The sequence below is a fragment of the Odontesthes bonariensis genome, chromosome 6, assembly GCF_027942865.1.
Source record: "Odontesthes bonariensis isolate fOdoBon6 chromosome 6, fOdoBon6.hap1, whole genome shotgun sequence".
Taxonomy (NCBI): domain Eukaryota; kingdom Metazoa; phylum Chordata; class Actinopteri; order Atheriniformes; family Atherinopsidae; genus Odontesthes; species Odontesthes bonariensis.
In genome coordinates, this window is record NC_134511.1 from 40,592,790 (window position 1) to 40,620,374 (window position 27,585).

The 27,585-nt window shown below is 52.2% G+C and overlaps 1 protein-coding gene across 1 annotated transcript in view; it reads right to left on the reverse strand.

Moving 5' to 3' along the window:
* Positions 1-8,478, reverse strand: part of pip5k1bb (phosphatidylinositol-4-phosphate 5-kinase, type I, beta b) — a 31,842-nt gene extending 23,364 nt beyond the window's left edge. The window contains exon 1 of the mRNA XM_075468810.1: positions 8,318-8,478. The gene's annotated coding sequence lies outside the window, so the exon portion shown is untranslated. The remainder of the gene's footprint in view (positions 1-8,317) is intronic.
* Positions 8,479-27,585: the final 19,107 nt, after the last annotated feature.

The window sequence follows — 27,585 nt, forward strand, 5'->3', positions numbered from 1 at the left end:
CCAGAACAATCTATGAGAGGCCCACAGCTGCAGGGAACAACAGCAGGTCTCTTGTTCACCTCTCAACAAAAGGAACGCAGACAGATGGATGGACGCACGGATGAAAACGGACGGATAGATGGATGATTCTAATCAGCCGTGTCTTATTGCTGTCATTCGCTACCTTAGCAAAGGCCGCTGCCACATTGGAAACACGGAGGAGAACAAGGGAACACGAGTTACACTGTTACACGGGCAGAAAAAAAGATTCAATTACATTAACGGAACCCAGAAATAAATCCACCTGTCAAATCAATGGCCGCAGCAGATGGTGCCATGCAGTGACTGTTGGAGGTCTGGGTGAGAGCCAAATGGATCAAATTATCTGACTGATCGATAAAATGAAAACTGTACTCAAATGTCTAAATATAAATGAAAAACATTTCTGTAGAGGGTCTCGAGTTGCGTTTAGTTTTGTTGGTGTGCTTCTGTGTTAGTTATGAGCTACGGTGTCCCTGCTGGCACAGCGGGGGACATTTTAAGGCAATGAGGAAAATGACACATTGGGTCCAGACCCTGATAAACTGATACTACAAATACTGCACTTAGACGCTGTCCAGTAAAACCGTAAAACTCTTACAGATACAAAGAGTTGTGGCAAACACAGCTAAATCCAGACTTGGCTAAGACTTATGCAGACTTATGTGTCAACAGGTTCTGTAAGAATAAACTCTGCTTACTAACCTCTTCCCTTTGTAAGTCTCCCAGTGTAGCGAGGACTCTATTCCCACTTGTCCCTCCCTCTTCCTTGTCAGAAACTATATCAGTCTTCACACAAACACACTTGAGCACAGATCAAACACTGGTTCTCATGCCATATCTCCTCCATGGTTTCAGGGTTATTGCCAGTCAGTCCCTGTGGAAGTCAAATAGCAGCTCTGTCTAATCAAGCAGTGCTAGCAAGGAGAATATGTTGCTGAGAGCAGACTGTCTGGTATGATAATGATGTAAACCTCATTAGTCTGAACAGCATTTCTTAGCAGCTGAGGTAAATTAGCTATATATCCATACAAAATTGGAAATTCTGGTTCTTTACAAGATGTGACGAAAGTGGAACAACTTCCCATTGAGAAGCGAAACCCTGTTGAAACCATTTGACAATGACACCGGTGCGGAGAGTTGTTTAGTCAAGGAGGCTCCCACTGGTTCTGTGATCAGGACACAGACACCACACATAAGTTCCCTGTTTGCTCTGCTTTGTTTCTGTCCCCAGATACTATTAGATTACTGCAGCAGACTGGAGACATAATGGGGAATCAATAGCAGAGCAGCAATGCGGGGCACTCAGAGCGAACCGCTCTGCTGGGCTGCCGTGACCCCCACAACCAGACTGAGATGGCAGATAAGCACAGAGATCTGGATTTGGATGGATACAATCAAGAAGATGCATGTGCAGTCGGCTAAGCTCGGCATGAAGAGGATCGGCTTCATCAACTTAACTGTTCTCATCCCTTTCCAAGCCCTAGAAAATGGAGGGAACATGTTCAATTTTACTCTTGATTGAATTCTTTATGAAAACTCTCTTCACTGTGCAAAAGGACTAAATATCCCCACACCATGCCCAGCATGATAAAATGCAATAAAATAAGTGCACTAATAAATTTAGAAAAATTCCAGCTTTCTAAAGAAGTGCTGTATGTATATCACATCTGGCAGTAATTACTCATTTTCTAGACTAAACACATTTGGTCTATAAGTGTGATCACATATTTGGCTTAATTAGGCCAGGCATGTAAAATAGTTGCTTCCACGGGATGAGTTAGGACTTATTAATGGTGATTAGTTTCAGACATGAACATTGAATATGCCGGCCCCTTCCTCCACCACCCATGCAAAAAGTCTGTGTAATAAATGGAAATGTTAAACAAATGATAAGTCGTCCTCTTCCAACACGAAATCACACCAATTCACCTCCTGAATGTTTGAAGAGTTTCTCCTGCAGACAGAGAGAGGCAGGCAGAGGAGGAGCAAAAAACAGCACCAAGCAGAACATAAACTGGCCAACATTGCACAACACTGCTTTTGCTGTGTTTTGCTCCATATTTCACAACACCATTCAGAGGGGTGTTTGTTGGCATCATCACTCTGACAGAAAGCCTGTGACTCAGATGTGAAGTGAGCAAAAAAAAAAAAAAAAAGGACAACAGAGGAAGTGACTGACAACCTGAAGTAGTTCTTTAAAAGTTGAGATAGCTGTAAAAAATCAATCCTCTCATGTTTAATGCAGCCAGTGCCACAACAGGACAACGTGTCCTAGTTTGATTTAATGCAAAGTCACGATTCTTGTGTGTGTTGGGGGGGGGGCTGTGGTGACTACAGCAGTACATACCTGCAAGACCTTCAGCAAAAAATGGATGTATTATTTCATTTTCAAAGATGACGCACCGGAAATCCAGAGAGAGAACTCAGTGTGTGTATTTGTAATTCAGAGAGCATCTCACTCCAGTTCCACTCTGCATGGGAAGCAGTGAGACGGAGGTCACCCTCTGTGTCCAGAGAGTCACATGATTCAGCTGAGGGAATGCAGGGGGAGAGCGAAACATAACGGAGGGTATAAGGAAAGAAAACAGAGACCATGTTCTCTGAGGACACAGAAGCTGCTCCAGCACAGCCGGCCCAACGCTCTCTGAGACATTCTGAGAGAAAGACTTATTACAGCAAACTCCCAATGTAACAGCCCATAGCACAGAGACAGTGCTTCCCACGGGAGTCTAAAGGTCCTCTTGAACACCTTTAAAGGGAGATAGGGGGGTTTAGTATGTAGAAATATTACTGTAATCAGAAATGACAATATGATAATAAGAGGTCAATCAAATGGGTAAGAGGGGGTCACAGGTTGCTACAGAAAAGAGGAGGAATTTCATTCTGTCTAATATCCGCATTCCTTGACTGTTTCTCCGACTTATTTGTCTTCACTCGGTCTCCTTTTTTATTTTTCATCTCTCCCTCCCGCTGTCTCACTCTAGGGTTCCCTTAGTGGGCCTCTGCAAACTTTGTCATTACCAGGAAAGAGGGAAGGGGGCATGGGGGACCCACCGGGGCCAAAACAACAACAACAAACATCACAACCTCCGAATAATCTGAATTCCTGCAGGGCTGCCAACCCATCGCTCTGTCAGCAGCCTCAAACCAGCCAACCGTTATGCAGTGCAGAACAATTAGGAACCAATCATCTCTGCTGGCGTCCTTCGAGAATGTTCTTTCACCCTCTCAAAAGCTGGTGCCGACGTGCTGTGCAGCTCGGGAGGGGGAGGGCCTCCACTTTGGATGTCGTTAAGATCACACAGATAAAACTGGGAAGTTTTGCATCCATGCCCAGCTGCCACGGAGCAAATGAAGAGGATTTTAAAGCGACCCTGACGCTGATGTTTGCGAACAGTCCTCCAAAGATTCTTCCTGTGTATAAGTGTGAAACGAAGACATCCAATGTAGGAGAAAAACAACTTCTCTCCATCACCGGAGATTCCAATTCCATTTTCGATTCTGCTTTACGATTCGGTTCTTTATCGGTTCCCTTATCGATTCTCATTTGGAGAAAAAGGACAACAAACCGGTCGATTAGCATCAACTTTGTTTAGTTTAGAAGTCACACGAGTCATGACCTCACAAACCCAACAACGGTGAGGTCCACATTGGTCTATCATGGCCTGGGTAATTTAACTCTTCCTGCTCTGGTGAAAGGAGAAGCTGGAGGTAGAGGTGAACTGGGGGTAGTACCACCAGCCTCTGGCTCTGAGCCAGTCAGGCTCTGTCTCTCATGATTTCATCTAAATGTAATGCCTGAGAAGGCATTCATTTAACCTTAACCGTTACTAACAGCAGCTTTTACAATGAGGCAAATGGTGCTAACATGATAGGCAGTGTTTGTTAGTTAGTTAGTTAGTTAGTTAGTTACCTGCAGTGTTAGCCGAGGACATGCTAACGTTGCTAACGTTGCTAACGTTGCTAATGTTGCTGGGTTCAGATTCACAGACGTTAATCATTCATTCATAGTTATTGCATGTTGGTAGTATTTCCTCCCTTTGGTGAAATATTCACTTTGCAAGTTGCCCTGTTGTCGTCTTTTTTAGGGATGTGTAATCAAACTTTCGAGCGTTTGTACCGCTTGGGCGCCATGTTTACTGTTGGCTGCTGGCTGCACCGGACTCGCCACGCAACGTTGCGTTGGTGACGTCATTCGCGCCCACTGGAATCGATAAGGGAACCGTTTGCAAAATCGCCAAACGATTCCAAGGAATTGAAACACTGAGAACCGGTTCGATTCCCATCCCTACTTATGTCCAAGCACCGATCAGGAAATTTTCATCACTCGGCCCGAAGTGGAACCTCGTGCACTAACAAATGTGGAAAAAAAGCATGACACTAGCTTTAGAGGCCACTGGAGGTGAGCGATGGTCATCTGGAAAAGCAACAAAGCTTTGAATAATGGGGGATTTTGTTCCTCTTCCAAGATGAGATGTTACCAAAACCAAAGAAAGAAGATACTCCCCACGACTGAATAAAGAATTTCCAATTGTAAAATTAGTGGAACGCCCCTTTAAGTACTTACTTCACATGTTTCACTCTGTACGGTTACATTCACAGTGGAGTCGAGCTACAGCTGCAGGTTATTAACTGAAGTATGTCTGATCCTGCAACCCTGTGGACTGCGTGATGTTCAAAACATTCTGTCGCTTCACACTTTCTCTGTCTCACTGATGAAGGGAGATCACCATACATGCTGCACAGCCAGATTCAATGCAAGTTACTTGACTGGTGATTTTTGTCAGATGATGTTGTTGCGGATATAAAATCAGGATTTTATTAGAGCAGAGTGGCAGACAGGAAATGCTTTAAGTGACCGCGAGTTGACAAGTCGTCCTACTGGGTTTGTTTTCAATGACAATTTCATTAATGGTGCATTAATCCGTCTGACAAAAGAAACAAAAAAAACATATGCGAATTAGCACAGCTTTTTGGGGAGATTCAGCAATATTAAATTATATCTTTGCTTTTTTTTTTAAATGATGCAAAATGATGGAACTTTGGAGCATGTACAGAGCACCTCGGGCCATTTGAGCCTATTGTATGTATACATGTAGAGTGATTCCATTCCCCACATCATCTAGGTGTGTTAACACGTTCGCATACAAGAAAAGCCGACCAGAAAACAACCGTGGATAACTGCCTTCAAAATATCTTTACCTGGATGATTTCTGAGGCCGTGGTCCGGATGCTAAATCTAAACTTCTCTCATTCCAAAGACTTTATTGTTATCTTTGTGCAGCATATGCCAATTCTTACAATAAACCTGTTCTTGTGCAGTAGCAAAGGGGATGGCACAATCTAGATGAATATATTTCACAGTAAAAAACAATAAAAAAAGTAAGGTAATTACAAAGTCCTGACTCCTGACTGAGTGCTAATGGCAGCTGGAGTAGTATGTGGTATGTGCTGACATGGATGGAGCCTGGCCAATGAATGAGGACAATAAAACAGATAACAGAAACAGAGAACAGTGCACACTGTGCTTAGATAGAGCAACAATACTGCTTACAACTCCACAGAGGTCAGGAGCCTAAAAAAAATCATCAGATCAGTAGCGGATCCACGTTTTGGTCCACACCAGCGCTGGAGTGCATTTGAAAGTTTCTTTAAAATAGTAGAAAGAGGATTTTAAGGCAGACTCAACAGGCCGGTTACAGTACATAGTAATAGTTAAAAATCAGCAGAGATGTGAGTTATGACAACACGCAGATTCTGACCACGACTGATAGTTTTGAGATGGCTCATTTTAACTTGATATAATAAGCTACATTTCGAAATGTGTAATTATGTGTATGTCTCACTCGGTAAACAGCGTGAATAACAGTTCTTTAAAAAAAAAAATCTGTCAGAATCTAAAAGATCAGATATAGTCAGATTATAAAGAAAAGTTCTTTACTCCTCCTTCAAAATTTGCTTGCAAGTTTGACATTTTATGCTAAATGGTGAATTGTTAACTCATTAAACTAGACGGCGCTACTTTAAACAATATGTAATTATTGGTAACCACAACAAAAGCCTGGCACTGTCTTATCAGTGTGCAACAGCAAAGCCGAATAACATTGTCAGAAACTGAGAAACTGTGCATCCATAACACATACTGTTTGAGTCAGAGTAATGACCATTATGATATAAATCTAATTAAATACACATGGGTTGATAAAAGAAAGCAGAAAAGGAGCTGCTGAATAACCTGGGAAAGAAACACAGCACTCCTGTCAGGTTTTCAGCTGACTGCAGCTGGTATTCAGCACATTTTCACACACTGTAACTGAGGACAACAATCAGGATCCTCTGACAAAAGCTACACTAAGAAGTCACACTGGACACAAACAAACTTTATGAAGTGGCAGATTTCGCTGTCACAACACTGTGAGGCATTTCTTTTATCACAGCATAACGAATATAACCCGAGCCGACATGGGACCACACCCCTGTGTGGACACAAGGCACATTGGTCAGTCAGGCCATTATCAGGCATGGGAGAGCTGCTGACTTATATAACCGTCTTAATGAGGCTCATATGGCTGTTATTTTGATCCTATCACTACGAGGAGCCCATGGCACACAACAGGCACAGTACATAGAGTGCTCTTTGACCCAAAATCACAAGACTGCACTAAAAGCCCTACAGCTGCTAATTGTTGTGCTACCTCTGCACATGAAGCGAACACATCGGGCCGCAGTTGGTCTGAGAACGCTGCTCTTTCCTTTGAGTTACTGATGAATACCTGCAGTTCGAGTCAGCTTTACAGCGCAGCCCCTGATTAAGAGCGATACACTTGAACCACAGAAAAACCCAAAGAGGAGAAGTCACACAATAAACGTGGCACTTCACATTACATAACGCCTCTCACTGTGACAAGAAATATCTGTGGAAGGGCAGCAGGTAGCACAGGATGGAGCTCAGGTGTTACTTCTGAGGAGAAAGCAGGGAATTTGCACGAGTTGTTTTCCCTTTCAAAAACCCTGTGCAGCAAGCTGACCAACCTGGACCAGCTTCACTGCCTCTTAGTCAAATTAGGCAGATGCAGGGGGTTCATAAAGGTGAATACACTCATATTCCTGAATGATGAACTGGCTTGGCCCAACTACTTGGCTTTAAACCACTCAAGATTCACTGTCTACAATCATTAGTGCGTCCCACTTTTTTTCCAAAATAAAAACTGGTGCCTTTGAAAAATCACAAGATACATTTAATATGACAGTTTATTTTGCCAAGAAAAGACTTCACATTGGACAAAAATCACCCCATAATTTACAATTCTTTTTAAAGTCATTTCAAATAATCACAAGTTGAAGAGCTGGACTGTCACAAACTCTCAGTTTCTCAGCATAGCATCCCACATAAACCTGTTGTCCGTTCTTTTCTTTGGTCCAGTGGAGCTGTTTCTGTTTCATGACTGCCACAGCCCAGGGAAATGTTTAGCTGGTGGCATAGAACAAAGTGCAGAGAGCTGTGGAGAGACTGGCAGCCAGTTACCAGCAAAGAAATGTAGCACTGTACTGTAAAGAGCAGTGAGAAAGTGACAGATACTGAGGCCCAGAACAGTGTCGCAGTAAAGATACCAAAAAAAAAAAAAAAACAGAAAATCCCCACAGGACATTTAGCACCAGACTTTACACCAGCTCTAAAGTTTCTGAGACTTAGCTACACATTAATGTCGTTACATGAGTGGAACATCAGCATTTGGAGATTTCTTTCCTCATCCCTTGTTAGCCTGCCTCATTTCCATTTCTCTCCAACAACAAGAAGACTTCATCATAAATAGGAAGCAGCAGCAAAAAGTCTCTCTCAAAAAGCACACGAGAATCACAAGTGGCTCCCCGGCACCGACACTGGTGCAAACTGGCTTCATCTGAACAACAACCTCAGCACGAACTGAGTGTGAGGGTTAGGGGTGTGAAAGAAGCAAAGCCTCAATCCAGAACGAAACACCGTCATTACCGCAGAACATTTTCGGACAGAAATATGAGCCCCTTAATAATCTGAACATCCATCAACTTTAAGCCTGGCAGAGAAACGCAGCCTCTAGAATAAACCGAGCGCGCGCGCCTGGTATGAGACCAGAGGCTGAACAGCTGGATGGTCTCTGACTCAGTTTAAGCACACCTGCGATCTCTACACCTGTCGCGACAACTGACTGCAGACTGTCTCCCTCAGTGGTTGTATTGATTTTGTTGTTTATAAAAAAAAAAAATCAAAAAATTCTGACAAATATCGACATCATTTCGCGGGCTGAGTCCAACTTACAGTGATCGTCTTCTCAGCCGTTCGGTAGTTTCTTTTCTTTTTCCCTGAGTGGCTGCGGCAGAGCTCACAGAAATCCTCCAGCAGACAAATGAAAGCAGCTCACTGCGGCTGCCTGTCCTCTGCTGCACCGCAGGCTGAGTGTTTCCTCTGCTGAGTGCAGCAGCGAGCCCCCGTCACTGTTCCTGCCCCCCTCACTGTGTTCCTGCCCCCTTCACTGTTCCTGCCCCTTCACTGTTCCTGCCCCCGTCACTGTTCCTGCCCCCTTCACTGTTCCTGCCCCCCTCACTGTGTTCCTGCCCCCTTCACTGTTCCTGCCCCCCTAACTGTTCCTGCCCCCTTACTGTGTTCCTGCCCTCACTGTTCCTGCCTCCCTCACTGTGTTCCTGCCCCCTCACTGTTCCTGCCCCCCTAACTGTTCCTGCCCCCTTACTGTGTTCCTGCCCTCACTGTTCCTGCCTCCCTCACTGTGTTCCTGCCCCCTCACTGTGTTCCTGCCCCCCTCACTGTTCCTGCCCTCACTGTTCCTGCCTCCCTCACTGTTCCTGCCTCCCTCACTGTGTTCCTGCCCCCTCACTGTTCCTGCCCTCCTCACTGTGTTCCTGCCCTCACTGTTCCTGCCCCCCTCACTGTGTTCCTGCCCCCCTCACTGTTCCTGCCCCCTTACTGTGTTCCTGCCCTCACTGTTCCTGCCCCCCTCACTGTGTTCCTGCCCCCCTCACTGTTCCTGCCCCCTTACTGTGTTCCTGCCCTCACTGTTCCTGCCCCCTTACTGTGTTCCTGCCCTCACTGTTCCAGCCCCCCTCACTGTGTTCCTGCCCCCCTCACTGTTCCTGCCCTCACTGTTCCTGCCCCCCCTCACTGTTCCTGCCCCCCTCACTGTGTTCCTGCCCCCCCCTCACTGTTCCAGCCCCCCTCACTGTGTTCCTGCCCTCCTCACTGTGTTCCTGCCCCCCTCACTGTGTTCCAGCCCCCTCACTGTTCCTGCCCCCCTCACTGTGTTCCTGCCCTCCTCACTGTGTTCCTGCCCCCCTCACTGTTCCTGCCCCCCCTCACTGTGTTCCTGCCCTCCTCACTGTGTTCCTGCCCCCCTCACTGTTCCTGCCCTCACTGTTCCTGCCCCCCTCACTGTGTTCCTGCCCCCCTCACTGTTCCTGCCCCCTTGCTGTGTTCCTGCCCTCACTGTTCCTGCCCCCCTCACTGTTCCTGCCCTCCTCACTGTGTTCCTGCCCTCACTGTTCCTGCCTCCCTCACTGTGTTCCTGCCCCCCTCACTGTTCCTGCCCCCTTACTGTGTTCCTGCCCTCACTGTTCCTGCCCCCCTCACTGTGTTCCTGCCCCCCTCACTGTTCCTGCCCCCTTACTGTGTTCCTGCCCTCACTGTTCCAGCCCCCCTCACTGTGTTCCTGCCCCCCTCACTGTTCCTGCCCTCACTGTTCCTGCCCCCCTCACTGTGTTCCTGCCCCCCTCACTGTTCCAGCCCCCCTCACTGTGTTCCTGCCCCCCTCACTGTTCCTGCCCTCACTGTTCCTGCCCCCCTCACTGTGTTCCTGCCCCCCCCTCACTGTTCCAGCCCCCCTCACTGTGTTCCTGCCCTCCTCACTGTGTTCCTGCCCCCCTCACTGTGTTCCAGCCCCCTCACTGTTCCTGCCCTCCTCACTGTGTTCCTGCCCCCCTAACTGTTCCAGCCCCCCTCACTGTTCCTGCCCCCCCTCACTGTGTTCCTGCCCCCCTCACTGTGTTCCTGCCCTCACTGTTCCTGCCCCCCTCACTGTTCCAGCCCCCCTCACTGTGTTCCTGCCCCCCTCACTGTTCCTGCCCTCACTGTTCCTGCCCCCCCTCACTGTTCCTGCCCCCCTCACTGTGTTCCTGCCCCCCCCTCACTGTTCCAGCCCCCCTCACTGTGTTCCTGCCCTCCTCACTGTGTCCCTGCCCCCCTCACTGTGTTCCAGCCCCCTCACTGTTCCTGCCCCCCTCACTGTGTTCCTGCCCTCACTGTTCCTGCCCCCCTCACTGTGTTCCTGCCCTCCTCACTGTGTTCCTGCCCCCCTCACTGTGTTCCTGCCCTCACTGTTCCTGCCCCCCTCACTGTGTTCCTGCCCTCACTGTTCCTGCCCCCCTCACTGTGTTCCTGCCCTCCTCACTGTGTTCCTGCCCCCCTCACTGTTCCTGCCCCCTTACTGTGTTCCTGCCCTCACTGTTCCTGCCCCCTTACTGTGTTCCTGCCCTCACTGTTCCTGCCCCCCTCACTGTGTTCCTGCCCCCTTACTGTGTTCCTGCCCTCACTGTTCCTGCCCCCTTACTGTGTTCCTGCCATCACTGTTCCAGCCCCCCTCACTGTGTTCCTGCCCCCCTCACTGTTCCTGCCCTCACTGTTCCTGCCCCCTTACTGTGTTCCTCCCATCACTGTTCCAGCCCCCCTCACTGTGTTCCTGCCCCCCTCACTGTTCCAGCCCCCCTCACTGTGTTCCTGCCCCCCTCACTGTTCCTGCCCTCACTGTTCCTGCCCTCACTGTTCCTGCCCCCCATCACTGTTCCAGCCCCCCTCACTGTTCCTGCCCCCGTCACTGTTCCAGCCCCCCTCACTGTGTTCCTGCCCCCCTCACTGTTCCTGCCCTCACTGTTCCTGCCCCCCCTCACTGTTCCTGCCCCCCCTCACTGTTCCTGCCCCCCTCACTGTGTTCCTGCCCCCCCCTCACTGTTCCAGCCCCCCTCACTGTGTTCCAGCCCCCTCACTGTTCCTGCCCCCCTCACTGTGTTCCTGCCCTCCTCACTGTGTTCCTGCCCCCCTCACTGTTCCAGCCCCCCTCACTGTTCCTGCCCCCCCTCACTGTGTTCCTGCCCCCCTCACTGTGTTCCTGCCCTCACTGTTCCTGCCCCCCTCACTGTTCCAGCCCCCCTCACTGTGTTCCTGCCCCCCTCACTGTTCCTGCCCTCACTGTTCCTGCCCCCCTCACTGTGTTCCTGCCCCCCCCTCACTGTTCCAGCCCCCCTCACTGTGTTCCTGCCCTCCTCACTGTGTTCCAGCCCCCCTCACTGTGTTCCTGCCCCCCTCACTGTTCCTGCCCTCACTGTTCCTGCCCCCCCTCACTGTGTTCCTGCCCTCCTCACTGTGTTCCTGCCCCCCTCACTGTGTTCCTGCCCTCACTGTTCCTGCCCCCCTCACTGTGTTCCTGCCCTCCTCACTGTGTTCCTGCCCCCCCTCACTGTTCCTGCCCCCCTCACTGTGTTCCTGCCCCCCCCCTCACTGTTCCAGCCCCCCTCACTGTGTTCCTGCCCTCCTCACTGTGTTCCTGCCCCCCTCACTGTGTTCCAGCCCCCTCACTGTTCCTGCCCCCCTCACTGTGTTCCTGCCCTCCTCACTGTGTTCCTGCCCCCCTCACTGTTCCAGCCCCCCTCACTGTTCCTGCCCTCCTCACTGTGTTCCTGCCCCCCTCACTGTGTTCCTGCCCTCACTGTTCCTGCCCCCCTCACTGTGTTCCTGCCCTCCTCACTGTGTTCCTGCCCCCCCTCACTGTTCCTGCCCCCCTCACTGTGTTCCTGCCCCCCCCTCACTGTTCCAGCCCCCCTCACTGTGTTCCTGCCCTCCTCACTGTGTTCCTGCCCCCCTCACTGTGTTCCAGCCCCCTCACTGTTCCTGCCCCCCTCACTGTGTTCCTGCCCTCCTCACTGTGTTCCAGCCCCCCTCACTGTTCCTGCCCCCCCTCACTGTGTTCCTGCCCTCCTCACTGTGTTCCTGCCCCCCTCACTGTGTTCCTGCCCTCACTGTTCCTGCCCCCCTCACTGTGTTCCTGCCCTCCTCACTGTGTTCCTGCCCCCCCTCACTGTTCCTGCCCCCCTCACTGTGTTCCTGCCCCCCCCCCTCACTGTTCCAGCCCCCCTCACTGTGTTCCTGCCCTCCTCACTGTGTTCCTGCCCCCCTCACTGTGTTCCAGCCCCCTCACTGTTCCTGCCCCCCCTCACTGTGTTCCTGCCCCCCTCACTGTTCCAGCCCCCCTCACTGTTCCTGCCCCCCCTCACTGTGTTCCTGCCCTCCTCACTGTGTTCCTGCCCCCCTCACTGTGTTCCTGCCCTCACTGTTTTCCTGCCCCCCTCACTGTGTTCCTGCCCTCCTCACTGTGTTCCTGCCCCCCTCACTGTTCCTGCCCCCTTACTGTGTTCCTGCCCTCACTGTTCCTGCCCCCTTACTGTGTTCCTGCCCTCACTGTTCCTGCCCCCCTCACTGTGTTCCTGCCCCCCTCACTGTGTTCCTGCCCCCTTACTGTGTTCCTGCCCTCACTGTTCCTGCCCCCTTACTGTGTTCCTGCCCTCACTGTTCCTGCCCCCCTCACTGTGTTCCTGCCCCCTTACTGTGTTCCTGCCCTCACTGTTCCTGCCCCCTTACTGTGTTCCTGCCCTCACTGTTCCAGCCCCCCTCACTGTGTTCCTGCCCCCCTCACTGTTCCTGCCCTCACTGTTCCTGCCCCCCTCACTGTGTTCCTGCCCCCCTCACTGTTCCTGCCCTCACTGTTCCTGCCCTCACTGTTCCTGCCCCCCCTCACTGTGTTCCTGCCCCCCCCTCACTGTTCCAGCCCCCCTCACTGTGTTCCTGCCCTCCTCACTGTGTTCCTGCCCCCCTCACTGTGTTCCAGCCCCCTCACTGTTCCAGCCCCCCTCACTGTTCCTGCCCCCCCTCACTGTGTTCCTGCCCCCCTCACTGTGTTCCTGCCCTCACTGTTCCTGCCCCCCTCACTGTTCCAGCCCCCCTCACTGTGTTCCTGCCCCCCTCACTGTTCCTGCCCTCACTGTTCCTGCCCCCCCTCACTGTTCCAGCCCCCCTCACTGTGTTCCTGCCCTCCTCACTGTGTTCCTGCCCCCCTCACTGTGTTCCTGCCCTCCTCACTGTGTTCCAGCCCCCCTCACTGTTCCTGCCCCCCCTCACTGTGTTCCTGCCCCCCTCACTGTGTTCCTGCCCTCACTGTTCCTGCCCCCCTCACTGTGTTCCTGCCCTCCTCACTGTGTTCCTGCCCCCCCTCACTGTGTTCCTGCCCCCCCCCTCACTGTTCCAGCCCCCCTCACTGTGTTCCTGCCCTCCTCACTGTGTTCCTGCCCCCCTCACTGTGTTCCAGCCCCCTCACTGTTCCTGCCCCCCTCACTGTGTTCCTGCCCTCCTCACTGTGTTCCTGCCCCCCTCACTGTTCCAGCCCCCCTCACTGTTCCTGCCCCCCCTCACTGTGTTCCTGCCCTCCTCACTGTGTTCCTGCCCCCCTCACTGTGTTCCTGCCCTCACTGTTCCTGCCCCCCTCACTGTGTGCCCTCCTCACTGTGTTCCTGCCCCCCCTCACTGTTCCTGCCCCCCTCACTGTGTTCCTGCCCCCCCCCTCACTGTTCCAGCCCCCCTCACTGTGTTCCTGCCCTCCTCACTGTGTTCCTGCCCCCCTCACTGTGTTCCAGCCCCCTCACTGTTCCTGCCCCCCTCACTGTGTTCCTGCCCTCCTCACTGTGTTCCTGCCCCCCTCACTGTTCCAGCCCCCCTCACTGTTCCTGCCCTCCTCACTGTGTTCCTGCCCCCCTCACTGTGTTCCTGCCCTCACTGTTCCTGCCCCCCTCACTGTGTTCCTGCCCTCCTCACTGTGTTCCTGCCCCCCCTCACTGTTCCTGCCCCCCTCACTGTGTTCCTGCCCCCCCCTCACTGTTCCAGCCCCCCTCACTGTGTTCCTGCCCTCCTCACTGTGTTCCTGCCCCCCTCACTGTGTTCCAGCCCCCTCACTGTTCCTGCCCCCCTCACTGTGTTCCTGCCCTCCTCACTGTGTTCCAGCCCCCCTCACTGTTCCTGCCCCCCCTCACTGTGTTCCTGCCCCCCTCACTGTGTTCCTGCCCTCACTGTTCCTGCCCCCCTCACTGTGTTCCTGCCCTCCTCACTGTGTTCCTGCCCCCCCTCACTGTTCCTGCCCCCCTCACTGTGTTCCTGCCCCCCCCCCCTCACTGTTCCAGCCCCCCTCACTGTGTTCCTGCCCTCCTCACTGTGTTCCTGCCCCCCTCACTGTGTTCCAGCCCCCTCACTGTTCCTGCCCCCCCTCACTGTGTTCCTGCCCCCCTCACTGTTCCAGCCCCCCTCACTGTTCCTGCCCCCCCTCACTGTGTTCCTGCCCTCCTCACTGTGTTCCTGCCCCCCTCACTGTGTTCCTGCCCTCACTGTTCCTGCCCCCCTCACTGTGTTCCTGCCCTCCTCACTGTGTTCCTGCCCCCCTCACTGTTCCTGCCCCCTTACTGTGTTCCTGCCCTCACTGTTCCTGCCCCCTTACTGTGTTCCTGCCCTCACTGTTCCTGCCCCCCTCACTGTGTTCCTGCCCCCCTCACTGTGTTCCTGCCCCCTTACTGTGTTCCTGCCCTCACTGTTCCTGCCCCCTTACTGTGTTCCTGCCCTCACTGTTCCTGCCCCCCTCACTGTGTTCCTGCCCCCTTACTGTGTTCCTGCCCTCACTGTTCCTGCCCCCTTACTGTGTTCCTGCCCTCACTGTTCCAGCCCCCCTCACTGTGTTCCTGCCCCCCTCACTGTTCCTGCCCTCACTGTTCCTGCCCCCCTCACTGTGTTCCTGCCCCCCTCACTGTTCCTGCCCTCACTGTTCCTGCCCTCACTGTTCCTGCCCCCCTCACTGTTCCTGCCCTCACTGTTCCTGCCCTCACTGTTCCTGCCCCCCCTCACTGTGTTCCTGCCCCCCCCTCACTGTTCCAGCCCCCCTCACTGTGTTCCTGCCCCCCTCACTGTGTTCCAGCCCCCTCACTGTTCCAGCCCCCCTCACTGTTCCTGCCCCCCCTCACTGTGTTCCTGCCCCCCTCACTGTGTTCCTGCCCTCACTGTTCCTGCCCCCCTCACTGTTCCAGCCCCCCTCACTGTGTTCCTGCCCCCCTCACTGTTCCTGCCCTCACTGTTCCTGCCCCCCCTCACTGTTCCAGCCCCCCTCACTGTGTTCCTGCCCTCCTCACTGTGTTCCTGCCCTCCTCACTGTGTTCCAGCCCCCCTCACTGTTCCTGCCCCCCCTCACTGTGTTCCTGCCCTCCTCACTGTGTTCCTGCCCCCCTCACTGTGTTCCTGCCCTCACTGTTCCTGCCCCCCTCACTGTGTTCCTGCCCTCCTCACTGTGTTCCTGCCCCCCCTCACTGTGTTCCTGCCCCCCCCCTCACTGTTCCAGCCCCCCTCACTGTGTTCCTGCCCTCCTCACTGTGTTCCTGCCCCCCTCACTGTGTTCCAGCCCCCTCACTGTTCCTGCCCCCCTCACTGTGTTCCTGCCCTCCTCACTGTGTTCCTGCCCCCCTCACTGTTCCAGCCCCCCTCACTGTTCCTGCCCCCCCTCACTGTGTTCCTGCCCTCCTCACTGTGTTCCTGCCCCCCTCACTGTGTTCCTGCCCTCACTGTTCCTGCCCCCCTCACTGTGTTCCTGCCCTCCTCACTGTGTTCCTGCCCCCCCTCACTGTTCCTGCCCCCCTCACTGTGTTCCTGCCCCCCCCCTCACTGTTCCAGCCCCCCTCACTGTGTTCCTGCCCTCCTCACTGTGTTCCTGCCCCCCTCACTGTGTTCCAGCCCCCTCACTGTTCCTGCCCCCCTCACTGTGTTCCTGCCCTCCTCACTGTGTTCCTGCCCCCCTCACTGTTCCAGCCCCCCTCACTGTTCCTGCCCTCCTCACTGTGTTCCTGCCCCCCTCACTGTGTTCCTGCCCTCACTGTTCCTGCCCCCCTCACTGTGTTCCTGCCCTCCTCACTGTGTTCCTGCCCCCCCTCACTGTTCCTGCCCCCCTCACTGTGTTCCTGCCCCCCCCTCACTGTTCCAGCCCCCCTCACTGTGTTCCTGCCCTCCTCACTGTGTTCCTGCCCCCCTCACTGTGTTCCAGCCCCCTCACTTTTCCTGCCCCCCCTCACTGTGTTCCTGCCCTCCTCACTGTGTTCCTGCCCCCCTCACTGTGTTCCTGCCCTCACTGTTCCTGCCCCCCTCACTGTGTTCCTGCCCTCCTCACTGTGTTCCTGCCCCCCCTCACTGTTCCTGCCCCCCTCACTGTGTTCCTGCCCCCCCCCCTCACTGTTCCAGCCCCCCTCACTGTGTTCCTGCCCTCCTCACTGTGTTCCTGCCCCCCTCACTGTGTTCCAGCCCCCTCACTGTTCCTGCCCCCCCTCACTGTGTTCCTGCCCCCCTCACTGTTCCAGCCCCCCTCACTGTTCCTGCCCCCCCTCACTGTGTTCCTGCCCTCCTCACTGTGTTCCTGCCCCCCTCACTGTGTTCCTGCCCTCACTGTTCCTGCCCCCCTCACTGTGTTCCTGCCCTCCTCACTGTGTTCCTGCCCCCCTCACTGTTCCTGCCCCCTTACTGTGTTCCTGCCCTCACTGTTCCTGCCCCCTTACTGTGTTCCTGCCCTCACTGTTCCTGCCCCCCTCACTGTGTTCCTGCCCCCCTCACTGTGTTCCTGCCCCCTTACTGTGTTCCTGCCCTCACTGTTCCTGCCCCCTTACTGTGTTCCTGCCCTCACTGTTCCTGCCCCCCTCACTGTGTTCCTGCCCCCTTACTGTGTTCCTGCCCTCACTGTTCCTGCCCCCTTACTGTGTTCCTGCCCTCACTGTTCCAGCCCCCCTCACTGTGTTCCTGCCCCCCTCACTGTTCCTGCCCTCACTGTTCCTGCCCCCCTCACTGTGTTCCTGCCCCCCTCACTGTTCCTGCCCTCACTGTTCCTGCCCTCACTGTGTTCCTGCCCCCCCTCACTGTGTTCCTGCCCCCCCCTCACTGTTCCAGCCCCCCTCACTGTGTTCCTGCCCTCCTCACTGTGTTCCTGCCCCCCTCACTGTGTTCCAGCCCCCTCACTGTTCCAGCCCCCCTCACTGTTCCTGCCCCCCCTCACTGTGTTCCTGCCCCCCTCACTGTGTTCCTGCCCTCACTGTTCCTGCCCCCCTCACTGTTCCAGCCCCCCTCACTGTGTTCCTGCCCCCCTCACTGTTCCTGCCCTCACTGTTCCTGCCCCCCCTCACTGTTCCAGCCCCCCTCACTGTGTTCCTGCCCTCCTCACTGTGTTCCTGCCCCCCTCACTGTGTTCCTGCCCTCCTCACTGTGTTCCAGCCCCCCTCACTGTTCCTGCCCCCCCTCACTGTGTTCCTGCCCTCCTCACTGTGTTCCTGCCCCCCTCACTGTGTTCCTGCCCTCACTGTTCCTGCCCCCCTCACTGTGTTCCTGCCCCCCCTCACTGTGTTCCTGCCCCCCCCCTCACTGTTCCAGCCCCCCTCACTGTGTTCCTGCCCTCCTCACTGTGTTCCTGCCCCCCTCACTGTGTTCCAGCCCCCTCACTGTTCCTGCCCCCCTCACTGTGTTCCTGCCCTCCTCACTGTGTTCCTGCCCCCCTCACTGTTCCAGCCCCCCTCACTGTTCCTGCCCCCCCTCACTGTGTTCCTGCCCTCCTCACTGTGTTCCTGCCCCCCTCACTGTGTTCCTGCCCTCACTGTTCCTGCCCCCTCACTGTGTTCCTGCCCATATATATATATATATATATTTATATATAACCAGCAACATGCAGCAGCTTGTTAAGCAGCTTCTTCTTTTTCCTTTTTCTACCCCTTGTCCTGTCCAGCATTATGGCAGCAGAATTGTAATCTGAATACCGTTAATGCCAAACACATTTGCTATGCCAAGGGAAGCTTTATGAATGTAAATCTCCCCTTGATGCCCATGAACTACTCATTTTTATTTATTTATTTTTGTTACAATACTTAACATGATGTGAAAGTGTGATAGTGTTGAACCGGACCGGGGGACAGAGAGAGAGGGAAAGCGAAGAAAAAGAAAAAAAAGGAACAGAAACATGAAGAGACAAACATAGAAAACAGTAAAAAGTCACACAACCAGCTGCTACACCTGTAAAAACAAAACTGAAGACAATCCACGGCTTTTGTGGGGAATCCAGCCTTAGGAGCACCTGGAGCACCTGGAAGCAGACAAGCAGAGAACAAACACACAAACAAACAAATAAAAAAGCACAAGCAGCAGCAATCTCATATAATACAACTGTGGATACAGATGACCTTTAACCACAGGACAGCACAACAACTGATTAGCGAGCATGCTACTGGGCTAATGAAAGTGTGTGTGTGTACGTGTGTGCATGAACATGCAATACACATAGATGGTCCCACATAAAAACCATGCTTAAATATCAGTGTATAGGGCCACAATCCAACCCCCCCCCCCCCCCCCCCCGCAATCAGAAGCAGGCCGAGAGGGCCCCCAGACCCAGGCCCCCAGCAGCCCCCAAGGAGCACAGAACCCGGGAAGCCCACCGTATGGACAACCACGCATCCCCCCAGAAGATAGCAGACCGGACAGAGCCCCCACAAGCATCGGGCAGAGCCCCCCCGGTGACCAGAGGTGGCAGCCTACCAGCCCCGCCAGGCCCCCGCCACCCAGACATGGGCCGCGCGCCGGAACCGGCCCCCGCGAGTCCGAGCGCCACCAAACCCCCCGGCAGGGGCCCCGCTGGAAACTGGAAACATGTTACAATCAGCCCCTGTTAAATGTATTTCTGTAAGTTCACTATGTTCACAATTATTATCTTACTCTTTTGGTACTTTAAGGATTCTACAAAGCTGAATAAAAGAAATTTGATCACAAAACAAAACTCAAACGGAGGATGAAACAGAATCAGAATTACTTTATTAATCCCTTGCGGGAAATTCCTTTTCTACAGTGCCCTCGTTTACAGAAAAAAAGAAAAAAGAGATTAAGTCAGGATGAATAAGAATAAGATAAGGAAAATCTCAGTATATACAATAAACAGTATTTACAATGCTGCTCAGTACCTAATTAACAGCAAAGCAGAAGGATTTTATTTCTAATGGCATCATGCTACAAGTTGAGGAGAGAAACCAGATAAAACCAAACCAGAGGAAAAAAAGCCAGTGAGGATCCTTGGACAGAAACAATAGAAAGATTTCACACATACATGCAAACATTAAGAGGTGTCAAATTCCACTGAAAAAAATACTTCTGAGTTGATATGGTCGGAGCGGCAGTTTAGACTGCCTCCCAGCACACCCGGACCCCCAAGGTTTAAAGTTAAAATAAGATATTTAAGGCTTCTCTCCATGGTTCCATGTTAAGGGGAGCTGCTGTTTTCCAGGCCGTCACCAGCATCACTGCCCCTAAACATATGAGAAGTTATCATCAATGAGGACATTTACATCTGCTGTGTTCGTATTGAAGTGTTTTTGTTAATGTTTACTGACCTCTCACTCACTCCGGAGGTTTGTCTTAGAGGTATATTAAACACCAGACTCCCTGAAATTAGTCCATAATAGTTAGAATAATGCACATGCTGAATTACTTCAGTGTATCGATGAATGATTAGTTCAGTAACCTGGTTTCCTGCTGACCACAGTCTCCGTTTGATCTCTTCTTGTAACAATATGCTAGCAAACATATTACGAGTAGGCTTACACCTGCAGGATCAAAGGATTAATAGGATTAAAGTGCAGCAATTATAAATGGAAACACCTAAAGTTCAGATCTTACCCGACTGTCAGCCTTTGGAAGAATATTCTGGCCCTCAGCGAAGCAAGTGGAAAGATAATGGAATCATAGAAATAAGTCAGGTTAGCAGCGGAAAGCAAGACTTTCTAAAATCTATTCTTTAAAATCTTCCATCCATCCATCCATTTTCTATACCCGCTGAATCCGTCGGTCAGGTCGCGGGGGGGCTGGAGCCTATCCCAGCAGTCATCAGGCGAGAGGCGGGGTACACCCTGGACAGGCTGCCAGTCCATCACAGGGCCACACAGAGACAAACCAGACTAACGCCACACACACACTCACACTCACTCCTAAGGACAATTTTAGAGACACCAATGAACCTAACATGCATGTTTTTGGACAGAGGGAGGAAGCCGGAGTACCCGGAGAGAACCCACGCATACACGGGGAGAACATGCAGACTCCACACAGAAAGGCCCCAGCCGGGAGTTGAATCTGGAACCCTCCTGCTGTGAGGCGACGGTGCTAACCACTCTTTAAAATTTTAAAAACGCTTAAAGCTGCCGTCGGCAGGTTTTCAAAATTCCGAGTCTAAAGTCGGAAAATTCGAACTGATACAACTTTCAGGTCCCTCCCCCAACCTCTAACAAGCTCCGAATCGCCCCCCAAACCCCTCCCCCTCTGTGGACGAGGTTGTGCACGTGAGTTCACACCAGTGTGAGCGCACACAAGCTGCGGGCAGACTCACGCTCAGCAGCGTGTGCACAAGCTGTGATTGACAGGTAGGATTCCTCCACCCTAACGTGATTGGTTAAAAACAGCCGGGAGCGCTCGGTTTTTGCAAGCATGATTACAGGCTTCAGAGGGAGCTACAGAATTTGGGATTTTTCCTAAACAGCCTATTTAATATTCTACTTCCAGAATCCCATGACAGTTCAAGCTGATATGACAAAAAAAAAAGTTGCAGACGGCAGCTTTAATCAAAAAAGATGTTAGTTTAAAGAGAAAAAGAAAAGCGTGAAAAAACACAGTGAAAAGCATCACAGCAGAAGGTGATCAGGACTGACCTGATACAACCAAAACAATCTCCAATTGACGCTCATCCTTTGGAGGTGGAGGAGTGACTGGTGTTGCTGCTGTGGCATGAGGACAGGACCAAAACTTCAGTGAATGGTCAGTGAAAACAGCAACAGGTATGCATCTGAAGAAAATGCTTACCACGAGCAAAAACACAGACGGGGGTCGAGTCTAAGTGAGGAAAGAAGACAAATGTTACAAAGTGCTTCAAGATAAATTACATTACATATTATCTGGCTACTTTGGTAGCAAAAATAAATATAATTTAACCCTTTAATTTGCCAGCAAATGTCTTTTGTGTTGCTTTTTGCAACAAGCACAATGATTTCAGCTGAGACAGTCAACAGCTATTGGCAGCGTCCAGTGGTGGAACAGCTCCCCCTAGTGGCAGACATTAGTGCCACCACGAGTGAAGGAAAAGCTTTGGCAAGCGAGCAGAATGAAGTATCTGGGAACACAGATCCTCTCCAGTGTGCATGTTAACATTGTAGGGGGTTGATGATGACACTGTTGCGTAGTGTTTACACCCATCTGAAGAAGGCCAAAACACATGTTGAATTGGTCTTTGAGGGTCGACTTCTCAGGTGCTTTTAAAACGGCGCGACCCTACTTGTTGACAAGACAAGAGCTTCTTGAGAAGGACAGAAAGCCACGCTTAATACTTTGGCTTATTTCATATCCGACGACTGGTGGTCAGAATCAGCGGCAAGCTATATTCCACCTGAACTATTTCTGCGGGAGTCCCACAAGGTCATTTCACCTGAGCTCTTCATGTTGTACACAGATAACTGCCGGAGCTCGGGACCACAATTTAACATTAAATATCCTGCCAATACAATAATTATGGACACCAAAGCTGAGGGGAAACAAAAAATTGAGAAATTTGGGGGGGGGGGGGGGGGGGAGAGACAAGCCTCAATCTGCTTCAAGGACCAGAGAGCTGGTCCCTAAGAACTCAGTGCTTCTACACTGGGCGTTGATGGCCAAACCATAGAACTGAAGAACAAACTCACTGAAACACTTAGATACATCATTCCAGATTGTCATCCTTACAAACATTCACTTTAATCCAATAAGATCAATAATGGGGGGAAAAAAACAAAGATGGACTAAAGTGACAGGTCTACTAAAAGCTCAATACAGTTATTTACCTCGAGTATACACTTATATTCAGGTCCAGCTTTTGTGTGTACCCACATCACTTCTTAGGGATGCAATGTGTTTTTCACTTGGTCTGAACTGTTTTCATATGCGAGTAGTTGTAAGCTACAGCATAAAAGCATGAAACTTCCATCCATCCATCCATCCATTATCTTCCGCTGGTCTGGGGATCGGGTCGCGGGGGCAGCAGCTTGAGCAAAGAGACCCAGACGTCCCTGTCCCCGGCCACTTCCTCCAGCTCTTCTGGGGGGACCCCGAGGCGTTCCCAGGCCAGCCGAGAGACATAGGCTACGGCTACACGAAAACGAAACGAGGTTTTTTTTGAAAACGGGTACGAAAATTCTTGCGACCACACGGCAACGCGCTGCTGTAAAGACTCAGGTCCAGACGAGAACGGATGAAAACGATGAAACGATGCAGTACACACGCCACTGTGTCACGCCACGCTGTGAGACAATAGAGAAGTGTTAAAATTGGCTCACAGCGTCAACGTTTGACTGACGCAAAAACGTTTTAGCTGTAACAATGGAAACGAAACGAGGCCGTTTTCAAACTTTCCCACTCTGGAACCCGTTCTCAAAAACTATCGTTTTGGGGTAGTGGGAACGCCGGCTCCGTGTGGCCGCGACAGCGAAACGATAAGAAAAAGTATCGTTTACAGTGAAAAACGTTTTCGTGTAGCCGCAGCCATAACCTCTCCAACGTGTCCTGGGTCTTCCCCGGGGCCTCCTCCCAGTGGGACGGGCCCGGAACACCTCACCGGGGAGGCGTCCAGGAGGCATTCTCACCAGATGCCCGAGCCACCTCATCTGACTCCTCTCGATGCGGAGGAGCAGCGGTTCTACTCCGAGCCCCTCCCGGATGACCGAGCTTCTCACCCTATCTCTAAGGGAGAGCCCAGACACCCTGCGGAGGAAACTCATTTCGGCCGCTTGTATTCGGGATCTCGTTCTTTCGGTCACTACCCACAGCTCGTGACCATAGGTGAGGGTAGGAACATAGATTGACCGGTAAATCGAGAGCTTCGCCTTCTGGCTCAGCTCCTTCTTCACCACGACGGGCCGGTGCAGAGCCCGCATCACTGCAGACGCCGCACCAATCCGCCTGTCAATCTCCTGCTCCATTCATCCCTCACTCGTGAACAAGACCCCGAGATACTTGAACTCCTCCACTTGGGGAAGGATCTCATTCCCGACCCGGAGAGAGCATTCCACCCTTTTCCGGCTGAAGACCATGGTCTCAGATTTGGAGGTGCTGATGGTCATCCCAGCCGCTTCACACTCGGCTGCGAACCGCTCCAGTGAGAGCTGAAGGTCACGGCCTGACGACGCCAACAGAACCAAATCGTCCGCAAAAAGCAGAGACCCGATTCTGAGGTCGCCAAACCGGACCCCCTCGACGCCCTGGCTGCGCCTAGAAATTCTGTCCATAAAAATTATGAACAGAATCGGTGACAAAGGGCAGCCCTGACGGAGTCCAACCCTCACAGGAAACATGTCCGACTTACTGCCGGCAATGCGGACCAAACTCTGACACCGGTCATACAGGGACCGAACAGCCCATATCAAGGAGTCCGGCACTCCATACTCCCGGAGCACCCCCCACAAGAGTCCCCGAGGGACACGGTCGAACGCCTTCTCCAAGTCCACAAAACACATGTAGACCGGTTGGGCGAACTCCCATGCTCCCTCCAGGATCCTGCGGAGGGTATAGAGCTGGTCCACTGTTCCACGGCCAGGACGAAAACCACACTGCACCTCCTGAATCCGAGATTCGACTATCCGGCGGATCCTCCTCTCCAGTACCCCCGAAAAGACCTTACCAGGGAGGCTGAGGAGTGTGATCCCCCTATAGTTGGAACACACCCTCCGGTCCCCCTTTTTAAAGAGGGGGACCACCACCCCGATCTGCCAGTCCAGAGGCACTGCCCCCGATGTCCACGCGATGCTGCAGAGGCGTGTCAACCAAGACAGCCCCACAACATCCAGAGCCTTGAGGAACTCAGGACGGACCTCATCCACCCCCGGGGCCTTGCCACCGAGGAGTTTTTTGACCACCTTGGCAACCTCAGCCCCAGAAATGGGAGGTCCCACGTCCGAGCTCCCCAACTCTGCTTCCTCATCGGAAGGCGTGTCGGTAGGATTGAGGAGGCCCTCGAAGTATTCCCCCCACCGACTCACGACGTCCCTAGTTGAAGTCAGCAGAGCCCCGCCCTCACCATACACGGTGTTGACGGTGCACCGCTTCCCCCCCCTGAGCCGCCGGATGGTGGACCAGAATCTCCTCGAGGCCGTCCGGAAATCGTTCTCCATGGCCTCCCCGAACTCCTCCCAAGCCCGAGTTTTTGCCTCAGCAACCGCCGAGGCTGCGTTCCGCTTGGCCTGTCGGTACCCATCAGCTGCTTCCAGAGTCCCACTGGCCAAAAAGGCCCGATAGGACTCCTTCTTCAGCTTGACGGCCTCCCTCACCACTGGGGTCCACCAGCGGGTTCGGGGATTGCCGCCACGACAGGCACCGACCACCCTGTGGCCACAGCTCCGGTCGGCCGCCTCAACAATGGAGGCACGGAACATGGCCCATTCGGGCTCAATGTCCCCCACCTCCCCCGGGACATGGTTGAAGCTCTGCCGGAGGTGGGAGTTGAAACTCCTCCTTACAGGGGATTCCGCCAGCCGTTCCCAGCAGACCCTCACAATACGTTTGGGCCTGCCAGGTCTGACCGGCTTCCTCCCCCACCAGCGGAGCCAACTCACCACCAGGTGGTGATCAGTTGACAGCTCCGCCCCTCTCTTCACCCGAGTCTCCAGGACATACGGCCGCAAGTCCGATGATACGACTACAAAGTCGATCATCGAGCTGCGGCCTAGGGTGTCCTGGTGCCAAGTGCACATATGGACACCCTTATGCCTGAACATGGTGTTCGTTATGGACAATCCGTGACGAGCACAGAAGTCCAACAACAAAACACCACTCTGATTCAGATCGGGGGGGCCGTTCCTCCCAATCACGCCCCTCCAGGTCTCACTGTCATTGCCCACGTGAGCATTGAAGTCCCCCAGCAGGACGAGGGAGTCTCCCGGAGGAGCACTCTCTAGTGCCTCCTCCAGGGACTCCAAAAAGGGTGGGTACTCTGAACTGCCGTTCGGTGCATAAGCACAAACAACAGTCAGGACCCGTCCCCCCACCCTAAGGCGGAGGGAGGCTACCCTCTCGTCTACCGGGGTGAACCCCAATGTACAGGCGCACAGCCGGGGGGCAATAAGTATGCCCACACCTGCTCTACGCCTCTCACCGTGGGCAACTCCAGAGTGGAAGAGAGTCCAACCCCTCTCGAGGAGGCTGATTCCGGAGCCCAAGCCATGCGTCGAGGTGAGTCCGACTATATCTAGCCGGAACCGCTCAACCTCGCGCACCAGCTCAGGCTCCTTCCCCAGCAGAGAGGTGACGTTCCACGTCCCAAGAGCCAGCTTCAGTAGCCGAGGATCAGACCGCCAAGGTCCCTGCCTTCGGCTGCCGCCCAGCTCACATTGCACCCGACCCCCATGGCCCCTCCCACGGGTGGTGAGCCCGTAGGAAGGGAAAAAAAGCATGAAACTTAAATGCTTTATTTCAACAGAGAAGATCATGTGGAAGACATGGCTTCAGACCGGTGCAAGAAAATTTAAGCAAAAAAATATATAAATAAAAGCAAAAACTTTTAGTACCGTCACATTTTTCTGTCTCCAGGTAATGACTTTCCCCCTCGAATTCACAGGTAGCCTTTGTAGGGGTAGATACAAACGCACGGCCATGCTGTTGACAGACTGTATTTGGTGGTGGAGGGCCTGAACAAGAGGACATCACAGCACTGATAGGAAGGAGCTTATCGTCGCAAAACACTTTTGTTACATTCACAGCACATCCTGCCACCTTGCAGTAGGAGACCTGAATGGTTGCATTTCCACCTGCAACATAACGCAGAACATGCGTTAGAAAAATCTCACATAAAACTTGTTCTGAAATCACGAGAAAGGTCAAAACAAAAGACGACATTCCTAACCTCTGGTGACTGGAAAACTCAGAGCCAGTGCAAACTGCAGCACACAGAGGCTGAGCACTGTTGAGACAAAAAGCATGAAGCAAAATGAATCTCTGTGGGTGGACACTTAGCACGCTCTAAGATGACTAAAGAATCCCAAACCTACCATTCACGTCAGCCATCTCAGCTGATGATGATCTCCACGGCAGTCCTGAAGCACACCACCTGTTGGAATTACAGTTGACAAGAGGAGAGACCGCTCATGTGAACTAAGACGTGATCCCCCGTTGCTGTAGATTCAGATTTGGATGCTGGAATGATTCGTTAAGCCTTAAGAGTGTAATTCAGCCTTGAACTGCTCTTGTTTTTACACAAAATATCCTTGTCCTTATAGCTCCAACTCAGGGCATGAATAAAGATCTGATGGGAAGAGCTGTTGCTATGCAAGAAGCTAGCGAGTCAAGTCTGCACAACTGTTTAGATAGTCAGCAACTATCAAAGTAACATCTCATTATGTGAAAGCCAGTGTGGTGAACCGAGCACAACGGGTATATGAATGACAGTTAAAACCAACAAGGCCACACTGGGGATTGCACCCAGGGAAATAATTCAAAACAAAAACAAAAACTAAATGTGATGCTGCAGTTGCAACCCCAAAATCAAAGACACTCAGGTCTGTTTTACCCAGAACAGTAGACGTGTTCCAATCGAGAAAAAAAAATTATTAAAACAAATATGGTTTTGTTTTAATGTGCTGTGGGGTGGTCTTGAGATGTCTTCCTCCTCCTAACCTGCCTCCCCCAACGACGCTAAAGTTGGCCTCCGATTTGCAAGCCTCCGATTTGCAAATTAAAGGGATGGGCATAAAGGGCCATTTCACTGAATTTTGATCACCCTAAACAAGGTCCTGTATGGAAACTACAATAGTTAGACTGCTCAAATCTGGATAGAATTATTCTAAAGAGGGTGTAGACTTATTAAAACCTTGTCTGGGATTTGTGAAACCTTTTTCTGATTTGTGAAAATGCAGAACAGGAACATTTTACTGCTTTTTTTTGCATTCTGATCACCATAAACTCGGTCCTGTATGGAAACTACATCAGACAGACAGTCTAAACACCACTTAGCCACAAGGCTAAGACAATGTTGAACAGTTGTTTTACAGACATCTAAGATGGGAGGTAAGATGACTATGATGGGAGCAGGAGAAGACAAGCAGGGTCTGAAATGATGGCACATGTTAGTGGAAAGATTAATGAGAGGACAGCAATAAATTTGTGAGGCAGATTTCATCAAAGCATCCAATACAGAATAGGGCATAATAATGGTTGGACTATGGGATGTCTGATGCAGGCAACAATAAAGGCTGTGGAAGTAGTCAGAAAAATGAAACGGATTGAAGCGGTGGCAGAGGTGGACCACGGGCAGATGGAAAAAATGTGAGAGAATTCATTGTTTCTAGATAAAAGAACATGAGAATAAAGTCAACAAGTGAAGAAGACCATCGTAAGTAGTTAGTGAATTAAAAATGCATGAA